General features: G+C 40.5%; 1 protein-coding gene across 11 annotated transcripts in view; it reads left to right on the top strand.

The window, feature by feature from the left end:
• Positions 1 to 24,252, top strand: part of grb10b (growth factor receptor-bound protein 10b) — a 242,701-nt gene that overhangs the window by 20,258 nt on the left and 198,191 nt on the right. For 2 of the 11 annotated variants that reach the window (XM_069912202.1, XM_069912179.1), the window contains exons 2-3: positions 3,960 to 4,049; positions 4,385 to 4,477. The exons of 8 other annotated variants lie outside the window; for them this stretch is intronic. The gene's annotated coding sequence lies outside the window, so the exon portion shown is untranslated. The remainder of the gene's footprint in view (positions 1 to 3,959; positions 4,050 to 4,384; positions 4,478 to 24,252) is intronic. One more of the 11 variants, XM_069912189.1, reaches the window with a different exon arrangement.

Here is a 24,252-nt window from a genome sequence, read left to right as displayed (position 1 = left end):
AGTGCCCAGCCATTTACCATGTATGACCTACCTTGCTTCTTCCTTTCAAAAATGCAACACTTCACATATACCTGCATTAATCCCATCTGCTATTTTTCAAATTTTATTCCAGATGGTCCAGATCTCACTGTAAACTTTGAAAGCCTTCCTCACTGTCCACTTCACTTGCAATCATAAGGGCCTTTCATGCCAACTTCCTCCTGGAGGCCATCTACAAGTGCAGAGGAAAAAATATGAACGTACCTTTAATGGAGCAGCCTTAAAAGGCTACTCTTGTTTCGCATTTTTGTTGAGCAGCGCCTTGTAGCGCCCTCCAGAACCGATATAGGTGGAGCGATTGTTGCCGTGGCACTGCCTGTCATAAATACATGGAAGAGCAATGGTTGTCTTCCCTATCCATAATCTCCCATGCAGCTAGAACTGTTCTGGGAAACAGAGCAGATCCAGCTACATGGAGGATTATGGGTAGGGAAAAAGAGCCATTGCTCTTCTGCGTTTTGAACCACTGATGAGCGGCCACGAATGCAGAAGCAGCCCAATGAGATGCCAGAGCAGCCAGCAGGGTTGTCACAGGCCACACCGCTCCCCTCCCTGCCCTGACAGTGTCATGGAGGGAAAAGGGTGAGTGTGTGGGAAAGAGGAGATGGGCCATTGGCTGACGGTGAAATCGTGACGTCATCAACCCGCCTCTCCCCAGCTGCTTGCAGCAGCAGTACATTCTTTTTAAGTGGCGTGGTGCTGCACTCCACAGATGATCCTTGCCCGAGAGAGATTGCAGTTGGTGCCTTGGAGCCGACCATGGTGCATTCAAAGTGGTAAGTCTCCCGACATAAGGGTGGAGAATCTTGACCTTAACAGTCAGTCTTTTTCACTGCATGAAAGGTCCTTTAGTGTCATCTGTAAACTTGCTGATTCAGTTTACAATATTATCATCCAGATCATTGATAATGGATGACAAATAGCACCCATCCCTGAGGCACACCACAAGTCACAGGCCTCCAGTCTGAGAATCAATCATCCACTGCCACTCTGGCTTCTCCCATATAGCTAATGTTGAATCTAGTTTAATAAATGTCACCATTAATACTGACTAATCTCCTATGTGGGACCTTGTTAAAGTCCTTACTAAAGTTCATGTAGCCAACATCCACAGCCTTTCCTTCATCAACATTCCTGCTAATCTCCTTTTTTAAGTAAAACACTTGAAGATTGGTTAATCATAACCTACCTTGCACAAAGCCATATAAACTGTCCCTAATCGGTCCCTGGCACTCCAAATACTTGTATATCCCATCTCTTGAAACACCTTCCGATAATTTACTTATTACTGACATCATGCTCACTGGCTTATAATTTCCTGAGTTACTTTTGGAGCCTTTTTTAAATAGAATGACATGAGTTTAAGAGACTCCTATACAGGCTTAGACATGGGTGAAAGAAAAATAGAGGGTTATGAGGTAGGAAGGGTTTAGTTTTTATTTTAGTGAGAATATATAGGTCGACATAAATTGACGCTGAAGGACCTGTACTGTGCTGTTGTTTTCCATGTTCTATGAGCTACCTTCCAATCCTCTGCCACCACACCTGTAGCTAAGGACATTTTAAATATTTATCCCAGTGCTCCTGCAATTTCTACATTAGCCTCCCTCAAGGTCCGAGGGAGTATCTTGTCAGGCCCTTGAGATTTATCTACCCTTATTTGCTTAAAGACAACAAGCACTTCCTCTTTAATCTGTATATGTTCCATAATCTCACTACTTGTTTCCCTTACTTCCCTTAACTCTGTTCCTGTTTCCTGAGTGAATATTGATTGAAAAAAACAATTAAGATCTCCCCCATCTCTTGGCTCCAGATAAAACCAACCACTCTGATCTTCAAGGGGACCAATTTTTCTCTTAATATACCTGTAGAAACCCTTCTGATTTTCTTCACATTGTCTGCCAAAGCAACATCATGTCTTTAAGCCCTCCTGATTTCCTTCTTGTTTTCTTTCATTTTTTAAAATTCCTCAAGTACCTCATTTGCTCCTTGTTGCCTAAATCAATATTGATATTAGTAGGAATGTTGATGAAGGAAAGGCTGTGGATGTTGTCTACATGAATTTTAGTAAGGACTTTAACAAGGTCCCACATAGGAGATTAGTCAGTATTAATGGTGACAACTGTATCACCAATATCCCTCAACAACCAATGTTCCCTATTAATTTATACAAACTTACTACTCTCAAAATTTTGCCTTCCACTAACCAAATGCATCCTTGCCAGAAAACAACACATCTCGATCCATGCTTTCCAGTTCCTTTCTCACTTACTCAAAATTGGCATTTATCCAATTTAGAATCTCAACCCAAAGACTAGACTTATCCTTTCTTAATCCATTATCAACTTGAAACTAATGGTATTGTGATTAATGGACCCAAAATGTCCCCTGCACATACTCCTGTCATTTGTCCTGTCTCATTCCCTAATAGGAGATTCAATATTATACTCACTATAGTTGGTACCTCAATATATTGATTTAGAAAACTTTCCTGAACACAAGAGATAAACTCAAAACCATCCAGCCCTTTTACAATATGGGAGTCCCAGTCAATGTGTGGATAGTTAAAAATCTATCACAACTTTGTTTACTGCAGCTGTCTGCTATCTCTCTACATATTTGCTCCCTCAATTCTCGTTGACTGTTTATGATCACTAATAGATGGAAAGTCGACAGACTGTCCTGATTGACAGCAGAACCTCAAGTCCCATCACACTGAGCACTGGCACAACTCAGGGCTGTGTTTAGTCAGCTACTGTCCACACTGCTGACTCATGACTGCACTGCCAGATTCATTTCCAATCGAATAATCAGATTTGCAGATGATACAACTCATCAATATCAATGATAAGTTATATTACAGAGAGGAGGTTAAAACATTTGAGAAATGGTGCAAGAACAAAAGCCTAGGTCTTGACATGAAAAAGACAAGGGAAATGATGGTGGACTTGAGGAGGATGAAGGTTGACCATTCTATACTACACCAGTTCTGTTGTGGAGAGAATGGAAAGCAAAACGCTCCTTGATGGCATGTAAGGGGTGACTATTCTGGACTCAACACCTCCTCATTAGTCAGGCAGGCACAGCAGTGCCTACTCTTACTAAGGAGGGTAAGGCTACCAACCCCATTGTGGCAACCTTTAACAATTGAGAGTGCCCTGTCTGGCTGCATTTCACATGACTGATTCCTGCCAATCTTCCAAGGAACCGGGGGGTAAATTTCCCAGGAAGGATACACCTCACCTTTCACACCACAGCCTGCCTTACCTGGTAAACCAGAAACCCAGCATTTTAAGGTGGGGGAGGGGGGGTTCCGCCTCCAGCAGTGACAATGTGAGAGCAGGTTGTCCTTTCACACTGCAAGAATGCAATCCGCGGGTTAACTCAGCAGGGCTCCAACAGTACTCGCCCCACCAATGTCTTTGAGCCTGGTTAAATTTGACCTGCCCTGTCTGACAGAGATGCTTCAAACCACACAATTATTAGATAAGTTGCTGGGTAAATTGCCCGGTTAACCCACATGTATTTGGCAGTGTGAAAGGGCTTGTATCAGACTGGAACTTTTTTACAGAGGATCCTAAGACAGCTGAGAGGAGTCTCCCTTTCCTCTATAGACCACATTTACTTGGAATGTTAAAAGGGCTCAAGGAATTATAGATCAGCCTTTCCATCCTCCAAACAGTATCTTCAACCCACTACAGTCAAAAAAGTGGTACAGGAGGCTCAAAAGCAGAACAGCTAAACTGCAGGATGTGAATGTGAGACTGATGAATAGCATCCTGAAACTGAAAATAATACTAAATATTTATATATTTATTTTGATGGTTTAAGTGATCTCTATGTACTGTGTGATTTTTATGCGTGCACCAGTCAACCTCATCAGAATCCAACAGTTAAATCTACCTAGGTTGCGTCCACAGGTGATTTGAACAAGAAAATGGCCAACCCGCTTATTCCGGTGATGTCAGTGCTTGAATGCGTGCGTCACCAGGCAGCCAACTTCTGAAATGGTGAGTGCATGACACGTCATTGCAGGGGCGGGATCCCCTTAAATCACCAGGTTGGCAATTTAATGGGTCAATCTCCCTGTAATTTAGAAGGTGCTTCCAGCAATTTATCCCAATAATTGTACCTGGGTCCCAGGAGGGCTTCAATTTAAAAGGGGCTACTGTTTCATTGGGTTGTATATGTACAATCAGATTATAATAAAGTATTTTCATCAGTCTCATTCCCCAATTTATTTCCCTGTAATCTATTCCCTCTCATATAGTGATTAATTCTTTTAATTGTCCTGTGATGCATGACACCAGAGACAATTTCAGTAGCTAATTAATGAATTTATCAGGATCCTTTTAGGATACAAGATCTGAGCAGAGCATCTGGGAGAAAACTCAAATTTTTACAGCTGAATCATGCAAATTGGCACAACATCTAAAATGTAGGTAATTTTTGGAACAAGTTTTTGTGTGTTAATTGAAAATCAGAAAAAATGAATTTACTGAAAATCTGCAGAACACATTTAGGTCCAGCAACAGCTGTGGAAAGAGAATGACATTAACATTTTGGGTTGAAGACTTGTCATTAGAACTGGAAAATTGAAATAAAAATTAATTTCAAGTTGCAGAGATGGATAGGACATTGATTAAATTGAGTTGCTTTAATGGGTGATTTCCCCATTATACAGAGCCTCTTGATTGATCATTGAAAAGTAGCTCAGAGCTGTTGAAACATGAAACCAAAAGGTGAATGTGAGAAATCCCCAGGAGGTTAGGCAGTGCCTGTGGAGAGAAAAAATGTTGATTTTACAAGTGTTAACTTGAGATATATATATATATATATATATATATATATAGAGGACTGGCTGATTCCCAAACAAAGGCATGTTATCTGAATGGGCATTTGTTATGAAATTAGGAGACAAGGATGAGAGGATCTGTTTCTTTGGTTTTTGAGCTTCACTGAAACTGCAGGAAATCATAAAGAAAGTTCAGAGTTACAAACACAAGCAACTGGAAGCCCTGTATTAGCTTTCTCTAGTCTGGAGGAAATTTTAAGAAAGGACACGTTGGAGCTTTTGAAAAGCATGAAGTTAGATAAGTCGCCACTACCAGGTGAGATTTACCCAAGGCCACTGTGGGAAGTGAAGGAGGAAATTGGTTAGCCACTGGCAATTATATAGCTTCAGGGAAGGTCATGTCTCATGAGCCTGAATTTTTTGGGATGTGACAAAAAGCATTGAAAGTAGAGCAGGGGATGTAGTGTTTATGGGTTTCACAAAGGATTTCTCAATGCAAGACTCATTCAGAAACTCAGGAGGCCTTTTTTAATGGATTCAGAATTGACTTTGGAAGAAGGAAAAGCATCATTGTGGATGGTTTGTGTTTTGCATGGAGGTCAATATCCAGTGTTGTTCCGCAGAGATCGGTTATGGGACAACAATGTTTTGTGATTTAAAAAAGAATACATATAAATGATTTGGATGAGGAAGTGGGAGGGTGGGTGAGTAACTTTGCAGATGCCATGAAAGTGGGTGGTTTTTTTGGATAGCCTGGAGGATTGCCAGACATTACACAGAGAATTTGACAGGATTCTGAGCTGGGCTGAGAAATAGCAGATGGTGCTTAACCCAGAAAAGTGCAAGGTAGTCCATTTCGGTAGAATAAATTTGAAGGCAGAATACAATATTAATAGGAAGATTCTGAGCAGAGATCTTGAGGCTTGTGTCCATAGGCCACTCAAAGCATCTGCACAGATTGTTAAGAATTGTGTGTTGGCCTCCAAAGTTCAGGAACCATGAGGTAATGTGGTAGCTGTACAAGACTTCAGAGCCAACTTGGACTGTTGTGTTCAGTTCTGGTCATCTCACTACAGGAAGGATGTGGATGCTTTAGAGAGGATTCAGAAGAGATGATCAAGGATATTTACTGGATTGGAGAATGAGCCTTATGAGGCTATGTCTTTTCTCCTTGGAATGACGGAAGATGAAGGGATGATCTGATTAAAGATGTACAAGATGATGAGAAGCATGGATCATGTGGATGGCCGCAGGCTTTTTCCCAAAGCTGAAATGGCTAATGCAAGGGGCATAGTTTTTAAGGTGCATTGGGGTAATTACTGGGGAGAGGAATGCAAGGGATAATTATTTCCACAGCAAGTTGTGGGCGCTTGGAATGCTTTGCTGGCAACGGTTGTGTGGCAGCTACAATAGGATCTTTCAAGAGGCTATTAGATTAGTACATGGAACTGAGAAAAATGGAGGGTTATGCAGTAGGGAAATTCTCGGCAGTTGTTAGAGTAGATTATTAGGGCAGCATAACACTAGGTGGGCTGAAGAGCCTGTACTGTAGCATTTCCTGTTCTATGAGAGCACATAAAGAGCACCTGCATCCTTTAACAATTTTCTTGGCTGTTGGCTTGGAATGTGTAATTATAAAACTGAGGTATCCTCTTGATTTGAAATATTGTTGGAGGGTATCACACTGCACAAGTTGAAAATTCTGCACTCAGTAGCAGGATATGACAAATGATGCCCTTGGACTCTGGAAATTTTCAACAACTTAGAATAACAAATTCCTAAATGCCAGTAGTGAATGGTTGGGTACAATTAAGCAGCTCATGGAAGGAAGAGATTCCAAGAATGCCTCTGAGAAAGTTGATGGATCCCAGAAAGAGCAATAAATACCAGGTGAAGGCATGTTCTAACAGCGTTGTGGAGTTCCTGTTAAAATCCTCACAATTACAGAAGATGTCAGCCAATGTAATTCAGTTTTATCTGTTTTCAAGAAGTGGCCAAGAGCACTGGCTATTGTATCAAAGAATGGGTGGAGAATGGGTCCTGATCCACCCACTTTGACACAATCGTTTGATTTATACACTCAGTCAATCCTCGCTTTTCACGGAATAATTTGGCGAAGTGTTATTAACAATGCTATCAAATGGATCTTTCTTACCTAGCCTAGTTTGGGCTTCATAGGTCTATTCAACTTGACAGAGTCCATGTTCCTCGTATTTCGTTATGAAATAAATTGCCAGTTTTCTGAGCGAATTACTCTGAGAGCTGATAAACAAGCTTCATTTCCCTACAATTTATTTTCTCATGTACCTGTCAGCTTCTCCAACCATAAATCTCCTATCACCCACTTAAATCAAGGGCAATTCACAGTAGCCATTTAACTCATCACCTAGCACATCTGGAGTACCATATCAAGTAAAATGTACAAACTCTTCACAGGTGGAATCAGTTGTCATGATTGAAACCTGGTCATTTGAACTGACCAACTCTGGTGATCTGAGTTCTTGATGACAACATTGTAAGCCAGATGTTCTTTGGTTCAGTGTGTGTTTTAAAAAAAAATGTATGACTGTTCAATAGTCAACTTTTAGCAATTGGATAATGATCCAAAATAAGGTTTAATGACCTTCAGCTTTATTTTGACTTGCTGTAATTTGAGGAGTACTGCTGTGAATTTTGCTGGATAATGTGTGTGTTGCCTGCCAAGGTTTAGTCGTTATATTTAGTCTTCTAGCTTGTTAGCTGATGATCTCAATTGTTCATGATTGTAAACATTGTTTGGTACCATTCCTCAGCTCATTCTTGACCATAAGATATCCTCTGCTTTGTATGAACCAATGCATTTCATTTGAAGGATCTTAACTATTGGTAATTTTTTGATTGCCCCCCACCCCCAATAGTCCAAAAAACAGCTATTTTGGTTTGGGCAATTTGACCTTGGTTCCTAATGGGCTTGGAGGATTTGGGACAAAAGAGGTGTTTCTCTAAACAACAAGGCTACAGTTCTTGCAGGTTGGGCTGAGGAGGAATGTTGCCATTGAATGGAGTTCGCTGCAAGGCATTCTGCTCTTGTCTGATTTGGAGGGATTTGTTGTATTACCGTTTACAGAGCATTTTTCCAGATTTATCTTTTTATATTCTCTGATGCTTCCTGTGTTTTTTTTTTGTTTAGTGATATTGGTAACTAATATGATTGAGGTAGTTCTGACCAGTTGTTTATTTTTAATAAGTAATTAAAAATTGTTATCATCCAAGCTTTTTTTTTACTTTCTCTAGATTGAGGATGGTTCCACTCCTGTTTTACAGTTTCTGATATGGCTGAAGAACCCAGTATAGTTCAGTATAATATAGCTTTGCTGATCACCCTTCAGTATCAAGCATTTTAACTCTTGGTATACAAATGCTTTCAATACTGTTTAATTATGTCTGTTTTTGTGTGTCATAATTATCTCGATGACATGCAAAAAATTTTGACCACCTTGAGTTTAATGGAATTTGTTATTACAAGTTCTTTTTTTTGACCAGTTAGCAGAATTTCTTGTATATCTTTCATTAATGTAAAATTGAAAATTTGAGTTTTGTGCTAAGCTAAAGGAAATACATTTAGTACTTGCATATCAATCTCTCTTTCTCCATGGCATACAAGATTGGACTCAGTTCCTCATTCAATTCAATTAATTTGGTCATTGACTGAAAGCAAAGTATTGCAGCCAGCAGGGATTGGCCTCGTCAAATGTTTCCAATATTATAGGAGAGGTCCTATTCGGGGGGGGGGGGGGAAATAACTGAAATCTTGAATGTTTTGGGTTTAATTGAATTCAATAACTTTCTTTTTAGGAAAAAGTTTGATTTGGCTTGCATCCACATATTTGGAGCATATGTCTTCAAGTTTTTATTGGTAAATTAACCAATACATCAGGATATGTTAAAATGGAAATGCTCAGAAAATGTGATATATTTGGCTTTTTTCTCTTGCAAGACCACTGATGATCCATATTGAAGGCTTCTCGTCAGTTCTGAATGTTAGTCACATAATGGGTTTCAATCAAGTACAGGGACAAAATGGAAAAAATGGAAATTTTTTACAGAGCATTCTTAATAAAGAATGAAAATCTTTAACAGTAAGTATGCGTAACAAAGGGAATAATGTGAAAGGCAAACAAAACAGGAACGAAATTAGCAAAGATATATTGTCAGAGTACATAGATGACATGACATACAACCCTGAGATTCTTTTGGAAGTAAAACATGAAATTCTACAGACACCATGTTGAAGTAAAAACACAAAGCTGGAGAAACTCAGCAGGTCAAGCAGTGTCCTTTATATAGCAAATATTTAAAAAAATACATAACTGACTTCAGGCTTGAGCCCTTCATCAAGATATGGGAAAATGTTTGTAAGTAAAACATGAAAATCTCCAGATACCATTTGAAGTAAAACACGGTGTCTGCAGATTTCCTTTTTCTAGTTCTCCTCTCTCCCTTCCCCCTCCCTTCCCCTATCCATCCCTCCTCCCCTTGATCTCTGCTGACTCCTCCTTTCTCCACTGATCACCTCCTGCCTTGTCACCACCCCTCTCTCTCCCCCCCCCAACTCTTTTGTTTGAACACCTGCCAACATTTTCCCATACCTTGAACCATACCTTGGTTCAAGCCAGAAACATCAGTTATGTATTTTTACCTTTGCCATATAAAGGAAACTGCTTGACCTGCTGAGTTTCTCCAGCTTTGTGTGTTTTTACCTGAGATTCTTTTTCCTGTGGGCTAGGCAGTATTAACACTTTTTGGCAGTGCAAAAAAACATACAATGTAAACAATGTACACATGTAAACAAGTAAAGAAATGTAAAGAAACTGATGGCTATCAGAGAGAGGAAAAAATTGCAATTGAGTTTGTTGTTGAATTCGATGGTGGAGGGGTAGTAGCTGTTCCTGAACCTTGTGTGAGTCTTGTGGCACCTATACCTCTTTCCTGATAGTAGCAGCAAGAACAGAGCAGGTACTGGGTGTTGTGGGTCCTTGATGATTGCCACTGCTCTCCGATGGCAGCTTCCCTGTAGATGTTCTTGATAATGGGGTGGGTTTTACCTGTGATGTCCTGGGCTGTGTCCACTACCTTTTGCAGGGTTTTATGCTCATGAGCATTAGTGTCCCCATACCAGACTGTCTTGCACACTTTCCACCACACATCTGTAGAAATTTGCCAGGGTTTCTGATGTCATACCAAACCTCCGCAAACCCTTGAAGTAGAGGTGCTGTCATGCTTTCTTCACGATGCCGTTTGTGTTATGGATTCAGGAAAGATTCTCTGACATAGTGACTCCCAAGAACTTAATATATTCAACCTCTCCTCCTCTAATCCCTCAATTATCACTGGATTGTGCACCTCTGGTTTTCCTTTCCTGAAGTCAACAATCAGCTCCTTAGTTTTGGTGACATTGTATGTTAAGTTGTTGTTGGTGCACTATTCAGCCAAGTTTTAAATTTCCCTTACTGCACCATTTTATTCAATCTACTACCATGGTAGCAACAGCAAATTTGTGGATGGTGGTGGTGTCATACCAAGCCACACAGACCTAGATGTATGGTGAGCAGAGCAGGAGGCCAAGAACTTCAATACTGTTGTAGATTGGATCTTACCAATGCACACTGATTCTGGTCTGGAGGTGAGGACATCTATGAACCAATTATACTGGGGGATGTTGAGTCCCAGATCTTGGAGTTTGCTGATCAGTTTTGAGAGGATGATGGTGATGAATGGTGAGCTATAGTCGATAAGGAGTGTCCTGATTAATGCATCTTTACTGTCTAGGTGTTCCAGGATTTTGTGTAGAACCAGTGATATGGCATCCAATGTAGGTCTGTTACTATGATAGGTAAATTGGAATGGATCCATGTCACCACTCAGACAGAAGCTGATAATGCTACAACACCAACATTTCAAAACACTTCATCACTATTGATTTGAGTGGTCAATAGTCATTTTGACAAGTTACCACACTCTGGGCACTGGTACGATTGAGGTCTGTTTGAAACAGGTGGGTCCTATTCCCTGCTGGAGCGAGATATTGAAGATATCTGTGAATAGATTGGAAAGTTGGTCAGCACAGACTTTTAATACTCTGCAAGGTACTCAATCCAAATCCGCTCTCCTGATGGCAGCCTGCATGTCATCCTTGGAAAGGAGAGGATCATCCAGGGACATGGGAGTGGTGGTTCTTCCTTGTTTTTCTGGTTGTATCAGGAGTAGAAGGCATTGAGATCATCTGGGAGAGAAACTTTGCTAACTCCTGCACTGGATATTGTTTTTTTTATAATTGTTTGTTTATTGCACCATGACCCATATCAATAACAATATATACAAGTGTTCATCATTAAAACATATACAGTGACATTTCCTTTTTTTCCCCCTTCATCCCATTAATGTACTTTTAAGCTTGTGTCCATTTTCCAAATTGCCATTATTCACTTTTTTGCTGCTGCTGGTTTGAATCGGGTTATCATTTAGACCCTGCCACAGCTGTTGGGTATCCTTCACTGTTTCCATTTTCATCTGGAAACTCTTATTTGCCAAGGCAATGAGTTTCTGAAGGTCATACCTTCTCCTTCTGTAGTTACCTGGATTTCTGGACTGAAATGCTTGTGATCTTGCTCTCATGAGGTATTGGATTTCATTGTTCATCCAGGGCTTCTGGTTGGGGAAAACCTGTAACAGCACTGATTTATCCCAGTTTAAAAACACTTCAAGAAGAATACATTCTTCTTTCAGCACACATTGGAGTCTACTTTCTTTTTATCTGCAGTCACAACATTGCATTCTTCAACTCCCCAAACACTACCCAGCCAAACCCCTCTGTCCTTAATGGCTTTTCGCCACATGTGCGATCCTCATGATCTCACTTTCCTCCTGCATCCAAGATCTATCACCGCTATGCTGACACTTAACAGAGCGATGCATGTGCGCTATTACTCCTGCACATTGTTTCAGTTATGTCATCAGCAGTGACTGGCACCACTTGCCGCACAGGTAAGTACTCGACAATGACGAACCCTGTATAATTTGGTGGTGACACACTTATCCACGGAGATTGGTAGAGCTGCAACATTAACCAGTAGACTGAGATCAGAAGTCATGAGGTAATGAAGCCCAGCATACCATGGGCTATAACTGTCCTATCAACCTGTACAGTGACTTTGAGCGATCTATGGATTTGTACCCAAAGGTCTCTTTGTTCTTCCACACCTTTTAAGTATTCTACCATTAACCATGTACTCTACTCTGCCTTCGTTTAACTGACCAAAATGCATCACTGACACTTATCCAGATTGAACTCCATTTGTCACTTTTCCTCACAATTCTGCATCTTGTCTATGTCCTGTTGTAACCTACGACAGCCTTCAACACTATCCACAACACCTCAACCTTTGGATCATCTGCAACTTTAGTGATCCAGCCCTCTAGTTCTTTGTGCAGGTCCCAGAACAGATCTCTGCAGTACTCTACTAGTCATTGACCTCCTGGCAGAATACTTCCCTTCCTACTTTCTGCTTTATACAGGCAAGACAATTCTGAATCGATACAGCCAAGGTTTCATGAATCCCATGCCTCATGATTTTCTGAACAGGTCTCCTATGGGGGACCTTGTAAAATGCCTTACTTTATTCCAGGAGCACTACTTCTACAATTTATTTTATTATTTCCCCAAAAATCTCAATTAGGCTTGTGTGGCACAACCTTTCCCTCAACACCATGCTCTCTATCCCTGAGAAGAATGTACTTCTCTAAATGATTGTAAATCCTGTCCTTAAGAATCCTCTCCAATAGTTTGTCCACAACTGATATCAGACTCACTGCTCTACAATTCCCAGGATTGTCCCCATTAACTTTTTTTAAACAAAGGGACAAATTTCCCATTCTCCAATCATCCGGCATCTTCCCTTTAGCTAAGGCAAATACAAAGATCCATGTCAATACCCCAACAATCTCCTCCCTCCCTTCCCATGCAGCCTGGGGTGTGTCTCGTCCAGTTTTTAAGATCCAGCATTTCCTCTTATTTAATCTCAACATGGTCCAACACACAAGCTCCAATCTCCAGTCTTTATTCAAATGCCTTTCTGTTTTTTGGAAGAAGAGCTTAGGCCCAAAATTTTGATAATGTATCTTAACCTCTTATGGAGTTTCTCCATCATTTTTGTGCTTTTACAACGCACAAGGTGGTTCTATTCCAACCTCACCTTAGCCAAGGTCCTTTTCTCTGGTGAATACTGAAGTAAAGTATTCATTTAGGACCTGCCCAACCACCTCCTCCTCCAGGCATATGTTGCCTCCTTTATCCTTAAGTGGTCCTAACTTCACTCTCATCATTCTTCTGTTCATCACATATGCATAGAATGCCTTGGTATTTTTCTTAATCCTACTTGCCAAGGCCTTCTTGTGACTCCTTCTCACTCTTTAAGTTCCTTAATTTAAGGAAAGTTCTTTCTGAAGTTCCTTCGTAGCTACCATATCATTCTCATGAGCCCTTCCTGGATTTTGCTTCCTTAATCCAATAAAAAAACCTATCCAAAACTCCACACAAATGGTCTTTGAACATTACTTCTGTGCATTGTCCTGAGAATATCCATTCCCAATTTAGTCTCCCTAGTTCCTGCCACATCATAATTTGCACTTTCCCAGTTCAGGATCTGACCATTTTATCATTGTCCATGGCTATACTAAAGGTTAAAGTTGTGGTCACTGTCACCCAAATGCTCCCCCTCTAAGAGGTCTGTCATCTGACCAGGTTGATTACCCTGTACTAGATCCAGTATGGGCTTTTCTAGTCAGCTGGTCCATATATTGTGTGAGAAATCTTTCTTGAAGACAACTGAGAAATTCTTCCCCAATTAGCCCTCTTGCTGTTTTGCTGTGATCTGTTCTGCATTTGGCAGTTTAAGAGAGCATTTGCTTATTTGTCAAAATGGATGTTGCTGAGATAAATCCATCAGATTAGCTGTTGGGTTTGCTTTGCCATTTGATCATGGCTGATATATTTTTTTCCTTTCACCCCATTCTCCTGCCTTCTCCTCAGAACCTCTGACACCATTATAAATTAAGAACTTTCACTTCAAATATCTCCAATTATGTGGTCTTCTTCCACAGAACTAATTCCACAGATTCTCCACCAACTAGCTAAAATAAAATTCTAATCTCTATTCTAAAGGAACATCCTATCATTCTGAACCTGCACCCACTGGTCCTGGACTCTCCACTAATGGAAACATCCTTTCCACATTCAGACTATCCAGGGCTTTCAATGTTCGGTAGGTTTCAATGAGATTGCCCCCTTATCCTTCTAAATTCCAGTAAGTACAGGCCCAGAGCCATCACAAACTCATTATTAAACCTCTCATTCCTGAGATTATTCCTGAAAACACCTGGATCCTCCCTAACAGCAAACCTCCTTTCTTAGATATAGAGCTCAAAACAGCTCACAATACCCCAAATGTGGTATGACCTATGCCTTCTTGTTTCAGCATTATATATATTTTTTATATTCTTAACATGAAAGCTAACATTAGTATCACAGAACCCTGAAGTATAGAAACAGGCCCTTCAGCCCATCTAGTTAATGCCAAACTATTAGTGCCAAGCCTAGTCCCATTGACCTGCAGAGACCCTTCCTATCTAAAAAGTTCCTTCAATGTCAATTTAACATGACAGCTCATTCCACACTCATGCCACTCTCTGCGTGAAAGTTCTCCTCATGTTCCTTTAAACATTTTTAACCTTTCACCCATAACCCATGTCATCCAGTTCTTGTCTCACCAAACCTCAGTGGAAAAACTTGCTTGCATTTGCTCTATCAATACTCTTGATAATTTTGTACAACTCTCATCAAATTTTCCCTTATTTTCTGAAACTCCAGGGAATAGAGTCTGAATCTATTTAACCTTACCTTTTAACTTAGCTCATCAAGTCCTGAAAACATCCTTGTAAATCTTCTCTGTTCTTTCTCCATTTTATTGATAATTTTCCTGTACTTATACTGCACATAATTCTTCAAATTTGACTTGGTCTATGTCTTTTACCACTTCACCATAGCATCCCAATTCTTTTAGTCATTGCTTTGATTCATGAAAGTTAATGTGCTAAGAGCTCTCTTTATGCCCCTATCTTCCTGTGAAGCAATTTTCAGTGAATTATTTACCAATAGTATATTCCTGGTTCCTTCTTCTACCTCACTCCTCAGTGCCCCTACTGCTTATTGTGTCTGTCCTACCTTGATTAATCACTGGAGCTGCGCGTGGACTCAATTTGGAGCATCTGCGATGTGGAGAATGTGGTGGATCGCACATTTAGTGAGTTGGTCACACCACAGCTTAAGAGAGTAGAGAAAGATAAGGGTGTGGGTGATCAACAGCAAGAGCAGTAACAGAAAGGTAGTGCAGAAGTCTCCTGAGGTCATCACCCTCAAAAACAGATATGTCACTTTGGATATTGTTGGGGGAGATATTCCATCAGTGGAAGGCAACAGTAGCCAGGATGTGAGCACTGTGAGTGGCTCTGCTGTGCAAGAAGGAAAAAAGAGTGGAAGAGCAATAATTATAGGGGATTCTATAGTAAGGGGAACCAACAGGAGCTTCTGTGGCCACAAATGGGACTCCTGGATCGTGTGTTGCCTCCCGGGTACAAGGGTCAGGGATGTCTCAGAGTGACTTCAGGACATTCTGAAAGGGGAGGGTGAACAGCCAGGTGTTATGGTCCATATTGGTACCAATGATATAGGAAGAAAAGTGGGATAAGTTCCTACAAGCTGAATTTAGGGAGCTAGGAGATAAATTGAAGAATAGGACATCAAAAGTAATAATCTCAGGATTATTACCAGTGCCACGAGCTAGCCAAAGTAGAAATAGCAGGATAGTTAGAATGAATATGTGGCTTGAACAGTGGTGCAGGAGGAAGGATTTCTGTTTCTTTAGGCATTGGAACTGGTTTTGGGGCAGATGGATCCAGTACAAAACAGACTGTCTCCATCTGGGCAGGGCTGGGATCAATAACCTAGGGAGATTGTTTGCTAGTGCTTTTGGGAAAGGTTTAAACTAATGGGGCAGAGGGATGGGAACCTACAAAGAAAGAATGAGGAAGGTGGTACAGAGACTAAAACTAGAGTTAAAGAGAAAAAAGAAAAAGGGGTTTTAAAAAAAAAAGTCAAAAGCAAAGGATGCAGAGGTCACTAGATTCTAAAAGGACGATGAGCATAAGAGCACTTTATCTGAATGCCTGTAGTATTAGAAAAGAGCCCCTTTCACTCTTGTGTCCCACTAAATTGGCTGTTCGCTGCCCTGCGATAGGAATAAGGTTTGGCTTTTCACAGTTGACCACTCCTAACTGGGACACTGAACGCTTTCACTCTTGCAAGGAGCCATCCCCTGGGTTAGGACTGTTCTACCTACTACCAGTGATGTCATGACGCATAGAGTGGTGATGGACCTGCCCTAAATCCTGATCAATGTATTATGATCTTGTATTTGAACAAAATTAATCAAGCCTAATTATAACATAATTAAGGTCCTGTTGTGCTGATCTATATAAACCTTTAAAGGGACTGTGGGTAAGTGCTAGCAATAAATAGCAATAGCGGACAATTTTTAAACAGGGTGGGAAAATTGGTGTGCTATAGCACTCAATTTATGTAGCCTGGGGAAGTTTGTAGCACTATAATGCACAATTTATGTAGCCTAAGAATGTTTAGTGCTATAGTGCACAATTTGTACAGCGTGAGAAAGTTGGTAGCACTATAATGTAGAATTTATAAATATTGTGGGGGAAAAAGCGATGGTGGACCTGCCTTCCCAGAATTCCATGTAGCAGAGAAAGGGCTATATGCCCAGCTGTATGCATGGAGCATTCATGGAGGTGTTTCTTTGCCACACGACATTCTGGGAAGCCAGGTCTGCCATTGCTATTTTGCCAACTATTGCTAATTATTTCCCTCTCTTTCTCTCTCCCGCCGTGACTTTCCCATGGCAAAGTTTATACCTTCATTTTAATCTTCCTTCATGTTCCTGCACTCACGCAAAATCTTGGGTCATTTCAATCTCACAAGGCAATTGCCCATTTCACACTTGCCTGATTGCAACGCTGGCATCCGCAGACACCAGGGATTGTACTAGGGGTCGAAGCCATCAATCCCCGGTATAAGATGACGTCATCTGACACCAGCGTTTAGTTGATTTTGCTTTCGTGCTAGATACTTTAAGGCCAATTTGTGGTTAATTCCTGAGATCACTTGCAAATGTGAAAGGGGCTAAGGTTAGTGAACTTGAGGTGCAAATCATGATTTAGTGGCCATCACAGAAACATGGTTGCAAGATGGGCATGATTGGGAATTCAATTTCAGGGGTATCTGGTAATACGAAAAGATAGGATGATAAAGATGGTGGGATGGCGCTCTTAATTAAGGATGAGATCAGGGAAATAGTGAGAGATGATATAAGATCTGAATGTTGCGTCCATCTAGGTAAAGATTAAGAATAGTAAAGGGAAAAAAAATCACTGGTGTGAGTTGTCTTTCGCCCACCAAATAACAATAGCTCAGTGGCACAAGCAATTAACCAAGTGATAACTGAGGCATGTAAGAATGGAATGGCAGTTGCCGTGGGGAACTTCCATGTAGATTGGGAAAATCAAGTTGGTCGAGGGGAGATGACTTCATAGAATGCATCCGAAATAGCTTTCTTGAGGAGCATGTTAAGGAACCAACAAAGGAGAATGCTATTTTAGATCTCGTATTGTGCGATGAGAGAAGTAAAATTAACGATCTAGTAGTATTGGACCCTCTTAGAAAAAGCGATCATAGTATGATTGAATTTCTCATTCAGATGGAGGGTGCAATACTAAGGTCTAAAACTAGTGTATTATGCTTGAACATGGGAGACTACAACAGGATGAGATGAGCGTGGACTGGGAGCACAGATTTGCTGGCAGAACAGTTGAACAGTGGAAGACTTTCAAAGAGATTTAAAAAAAAAAGACAATAAAGAGAGAGAAGAGTCAGCCTTGATTAACTAAGGAAATAAAGGAAAGTATAAAATTAAAAGCTCATGTTCAAAGTAGCCAAGAGTAATTGGAAACTGAAGGATTGGGACAACTTTAAAAGTCAACAAAGGACAACTAAATTGGAAATGAGTAAAAGGAAGAAGGATTATGATGGTAAATTAGCACAAAATATATTTATGAAGTTTTTTGCTGTTTTTATATAAAAAGGAAGAGAATGGCTAGTCAACAAGGTTCCTTGGAAGATGGGAAAGGTAGATTGATATTGAGTAATGAGGAAATGACCGAGGCATTGAACAAATATTTTGTCAGTCTTCACAGTGGAAGACATGTCCAGCATACCAAAGAGTGGTGATCGGGATGTGAAGGGAGGTGAGGGCCTTGATAAAATGATTGTTACAAAAGAGATAATGATGAGCAAACTAATGGGTTTGAAAGCAGACAAATCCCTTGGTTCTGACAGGATGCATCCCAGGGTACTGAGGGAAATGGCAGGATTTATAGTCGCTGCATCGGTAGTCATTTATCAAAATTCTCTGGTTTCAGGGCAGGTCCCAGCAAATTGGAAGGCAGCAAATGTCATGCCACTTTTTAAAAAGGGATGTAGGCAAAAGACGGACAACTATTGACCAGTTTGCTTAAAACATCTGTAGTTGGGAAAATGCTTGAAGCTGTCTTTAGGGGTGAAATAGCGGAACATTTAGAACAAAGGGGTTCCATCAGACAGATGCAGCATGGATTCAGAAAAGGCATATCTTGTTTGACAAACTTGCTGGAGTTCTTTGAGGATATAATGGGTGCGGTAAATAGAGGGGAATAGGTTGATGTTGTAAATTTGGATTTCCAGAAGCCGCATGAGATTTATCAATAAGATGCAGATGAATGGAGTCGGGGGAAGTATATTGGCATGGATTGAGAATTGGTTAACTGACAGAAGGTAGAGAGTCAGTATAAATGGGTGCTTTTCTGATTGGCAGACAGTGGTAAGCGGGGTGCCGCAGGAGTCGGTGCTGGGCCCACAGCTGTTCACCGTTTACATTGATGATTTGGAAGAGGGAACAGAGTATAATGGAGCCAAGTTTGCAGATGATACTAAATTGAGTGGAAAAGCAAATTCTACAGAGGATGTGGAGACGCTGCAGAAGGATATAGTTAAGTTAGGTGAGTGGGCAAAGGTCTGGCAGATGGAGTACAATGTTGGTAAATGTGAGGTCATCCACTTTGGTAGGAAAAATAGAAGAACAGATTATTATTTAAATGGTGAAAACCTGCAGCATGCTTTGGTGCAGAAGGACTTGGAAGTGCTTGTGCATGAATCACAAAAAGTTGGGTTGCAGGTCCAACAGGTTATTAATTAGGCAAATGAAATGTTGGCCTTCATCGCTAGAGGAATTGAATTGAAGAGCAGGGAGATCATGCTGCAACTGTACAAGGTACTGGTGAGGCTGCACCTGTGTGCAGTTCTGGTCTCCATACTTGAAGGATATACTGGATTTGGAGGCAGTCCAAATGAAGTTCACCAGGTGGATCCTGGAAATGAGAGGGTTGACCTATGAGGAGAGACAAACCATCTGGGATTATACTCACACGAATTCAGAAGAACGAGAGGAGATCTTATAGAAACATAGAAAATTATGAAAGGGCTAGATAAGATAAAGGCAGGAAAATTATTTTCACTGGTAGGTGAGACCAGAACTAGGGGACACAGCCTCAAGATTCAGGGAAGTAAATTTAAGATGGAAATTAGGGAAAATCTATTTTTTTTTCCCAGAGACTAGTGAATCTGTGGACTTCTCTACCCAGGGAAGTGGTTGAGGCTACTGCATTAAACATATTTAAGGTTCAGTTAGATAGATTTTTACATAAAAAAGAATTAAGGGATATGGAGAAAAGTCAATGATCAGATAAGCCATGAAATTATTGAATAGTGGAGCAGGCTCGACAGGCCAGATGGCCTACTCCTGCTCCTATTATGTTGTTATGATCCCACAATGTAACAGCTCATACTTGCCCATATTAAAAACAGACATGCTCTATTCTCATTGCAGCCATAATGAAAGAGGTATAGATGCCACAAAAATCATACCACCAGGTTCAGGAACAGTAACTACCCCTCCACCATCAGACTCCTAAAGAAGAGACTGAATCAGGGACTCTTACTTTGCACATTATTCATTACCAGGTTTTTTTTTCCCCTTTGGAAACATTTTTTCTTGAATATAGTTTTTTGCCCTGTCGATTCATAGAAATTCTGCCTGGCCCACATGAAAAAATCTGGGCGTTGTATGCGATATCATGTATTTACTTGGACAATAAATCTGAACTTTTAACTTTGATCGCTGTGTGACCTGAGTTTCTCCAGCACTTTTGAGTTTTAAACAACAATCAGACTTTCTTGTTTTCAAGGCCTTACTAAAGACCTTGCATACAGGATCGATGGCCTTTCCTTCACTAATTTTCCTGATAACCTCCATGGAAAAACTCAGATTGTTTGAACATGACCTACCATACATAGTCATGTTGACAATCCTGAATGAATATCTGTCTATCCAAATTGTATTTTTCTTGCTTGCTACTGACTCAAGTTAATCATTTGGGATTCCTGCGTTTATTACTCCTAAGTCCCTTCCATTCCCCAATTTCTGAATTCTCTTCACATTTGGAAAATAGTCAGCTTCTTTATTCATTCTATTAAAGTGCATGATGAAAAAAACGATGGTGGCAATGTTATCAGAGATGCTGAAACAACAGTGGTGCTGTTGGTGTGGACCCGGAAGAGCGAGACACTGCTCTGAAGTGTTCAGTCACCCGATCCCAATGCTGTCGTCTCCGTACAGGTGTTAAATGGCCTTTTAGAGGAGTCAATGGGGTTTTTAAACTAAAATCCTGCAACTGCGGAGTTGTCTGACCAAGATGGTGGCACCTGAGCTCAACAGCAGCCAATAAGTGTTGCAGACTCCAGGGAAGCAGTGAACCTGTCAAGGCACCAGAAAAGGGGAGATATCCCCCATTGAGAAGCAGAAGAGTTGACCATACATGACAATGACGTCAGCAGTGGACCAGCATTGTGTTAGGCGGCCAAGGGACCCACACAGGCTGCAAGTGACTTGTGGGCAGTGTACTGCTGGGAACCAGATATCGGAGCTGGGATTCAAGGAAGTGATGAAGGTAAGAAGGGCTCCCGAATTGACGTCGGGAGTTGAAGGCTTCCTGATCATGCCGGGAGTTTGGATCTGGAGCTCATATTGCTGTTGGATCAAACAGGGAGTCTATGCAGATGCAGGAATGTTGGAGTATCCACAGACACAGTGACTCTGAAAGTATTCTCTTCTGCTTCTTTCTCTTTTACTGTAAGAGGCAACACTAATGGTGCCTCTTGTCTGCCTTATGGTAGGCAGAAGGCAATTTTGTGTCATATTACATTCTGTTCCACTACATGACATCAAAGAAATCTTGAATACACTTAATTGTGCTGCATTCCATCTACCACTTTGCCTATTCTCTCAATCTGTCCAAACCCTTCTGTAGACTCCGACACTAGCTGCCCCTCCAATGATCTTTGGATCTTCTGCAAAATTGCCTACAAAGCCATTAAATTATATTGAGTTTGGTGAATATCATTGGACTTTCAAATGATTTAAAGACTTGGTCCTGTCTTTTTGTAAACATAGTCCTGCAGTTATCGTGGAACAATTTCATAAAAGGTAAAACAAATTGATTAGAAATGGTTAAACGTTTTTATGGATAAGCAACACTACATCAGACGTGTGTACACACACACACACACACACACACACACACACACACACACACACACACACACACACACACACACACACACACACACACACACACCATCAGCTCCCAAGGAAATAATTCATTAGTTCAATTTTCCCCCAACCCTTGCTTCCATGCAATTTGTTAATAGAGTGAGATTAAAACCTGCAATTGCTGGAATCCTGCATATGAACAAATAAAAGCTGGAGGGGCTCACCTAATTTGGAATCATCCATGGTTAGAAATGGTCAGTCTTAGAGTGGTTTGTCAGTATGAAGCTTGTTTTTCCTTCCAAAAACGTACAATTTAAATAGAATCCTCAGTTGTAGAACAGGAAGTGCTTATTTATAAATGCTCTAAATCAACATGCAGAGCATAAATGTCCTGATGATAACTAATGGGTAATATATTCAAAATCTTGCATTTATTTCTAATTTTAAATGTATAGTTCCAAATGTTTGTCCAACAAAAATACAGTCAAACATGGGCTGCAAAGAAATATTGTTGATATTGGTGTTAATGTGACATAGATACATCATTTCACCACTGAGGTCAACACTGAAATATAGAACTTTACTCCCAGTCTAAAAATAGACTGGCTATTTTGGACAGTGACCCAATTAGGAAAAGAAAATGCATGGCTCTCCAGTACACTTCTGATTTATTGCAATCTTTTAAATCAAAAAATAATGTTTGGTTGGCAAATCAATGAACAGTTTAAACTAATATTATCTGAATATAGCATTTCTGCTTCAATCATTTGCAAGCTTATCAAAATGTCTGATTTTTTTTGTGCATAGTAGATTATTTAATCAAACCTTAACATGGTGGTCCAGCCACATGACATCACACCATTTAAAATTTGGGGGAAAATTTGCGTAAGTGCCATAAAGTCTGCAAGAGTGATTCTTCGTTTCAGATTGGTTGCTTTTGGTTCAGTAACATTAGCTGTTTCCAATGTAAGGAATGAAATAAACACAAGAACAGGAACAAGAGGTGGTCATGTAGCCTCTTGCACCTGCTTTGCTATTCATTAAGATCATGTTTTTGAGGAAGTGTTGAAAGTGGTTGGGGAGGGTAGGGCAGTGGATGTTATTCACATTTACTTTGGGTAGGCATTTGACATGGTCTCTCATGGTATAGTCAGCTGATCCTAAAGGGACAGATTCATGGGATCCAATGAGAATTGACAGTTTAGATTCAGAATTAACTGACTTTTTTTGTAAAACTACAGATGCTGGCCAAATGTGGTAAGTAGTAGGTACCTGGAATGGACTGTCAGGAGTAGTGGTGGAAGTAGATATAATAATACTGTTTAAGAGGCTTCTTGAAAGGACTATGAATATGTAGGAGATGGAGGGATATGTATGATGTGCAAGAAGCAGAGTTTAGGTTTAATTTAGACCTCGTGTTCAATGAACAATTTTGGGGCAAAGTGCCTGTTCTTGTGCTGTACTGTTCTTTGGCTTAATAGATTGTTAACTTTAACAAAAGAATAGTTGAAAATATTACCTTTTCATGTTTGAATATATTTAATTACATCTTTTATTTCTGTGGGAATTCCAAAGTTTACCAACCTTTTTAAAAAAAAAAAGAAATTCTTATTTATCTTTTTAAATGGACATCATCTTACCCTGAGAATTATATTTTACTACAGATTCCAGTGAACAATTCATATGGTATCTACCTACTCAGTCCTCTTCAGGTATAACCCATCCTTTTCGTATAGATCTAATTTCCCCCAAAAGAGATCCCAATGATCCAAGAATCTGAAGCCATGCATCAGTTTCTCAGCCAGACATTTATTGCCCCAATCTATCTATTTTTGCCCTCACTTGAATATGGCTCAGGCAGTAATCTTGATATTACTGCCCTGGAGGCCCTGCTTCACGGTTTCCTGCCATCTGGTAGGAGGTACTGTAACACTCAGGCCCCTGTGTCCAGATTGGGCAACAGTTTTTTTCCCCCCAAACCATCAGGCTCCTGAATTCCTAGAACATATGTGGAGAGTGTACTGTATATGTTTTAATATTTTAATGTGTTTGACTTCTACCTTAGATTTAAGTAAATATGCTCCATTGTCCTGGAGAAACGCTGTTGTCTTTATCATGCGAGCATGGTGTGAACGATAAATAAAGGTGACTTGACTAATTCCATATATTCCATCTTCAGGGCCATCTCACTTACTATTGTTATTGGTACCAACATCTACCAAGACTTCTGGCTTTTCATCCTCTCCCCTCAGAATGTTCTAAACCAGACTGGAGGTAGCACACAATCCTGGTGTCTTTATTGGGCTCTAAGAATCTCTCATCTTTCTCCTCACAATCAAATCTACTATCGCATGCTTCTTCACCTAGTCTGCTACAGATTCATTCTCTTGCCAGAGACCTGATCATTATGGCTGTCCTCTTCAGGTCATCCTCCCCAATCCTATCCAGTATGGTAAACTGGTTGCAGAGCGGAATGGCCACACAGGTGTTCCCTGTGGCTCCAATCTATCCTTCCTCTCTCTGTAGGTCATCAAGCTGCAGGTCCAGTTCCTTAACATGGTCTGTTAGGAGCTGCACCTTGGAACACCTGGCACAGATGTAGGCATTAGAGAT

This window comes from Narcine bancroftii, chromosome 1 (assembly GCF_036971445.1).
Source record: "Narcine bancroftii isolate sNarBan1 chromosome 1, sNarBan1.hap1, whole genome shotgun sequence".
Classification (NCBI taxonomy): domain Eukaryota; kingdom Metazoa; phylum Chordata; class Chondrichthyes; order Torpediniformes; family Narcinidae; genus Narcine; species Narcine bancroftii.
This window is presented reverse-complemented; position numbering and strand designations above follow the sequence as displayed.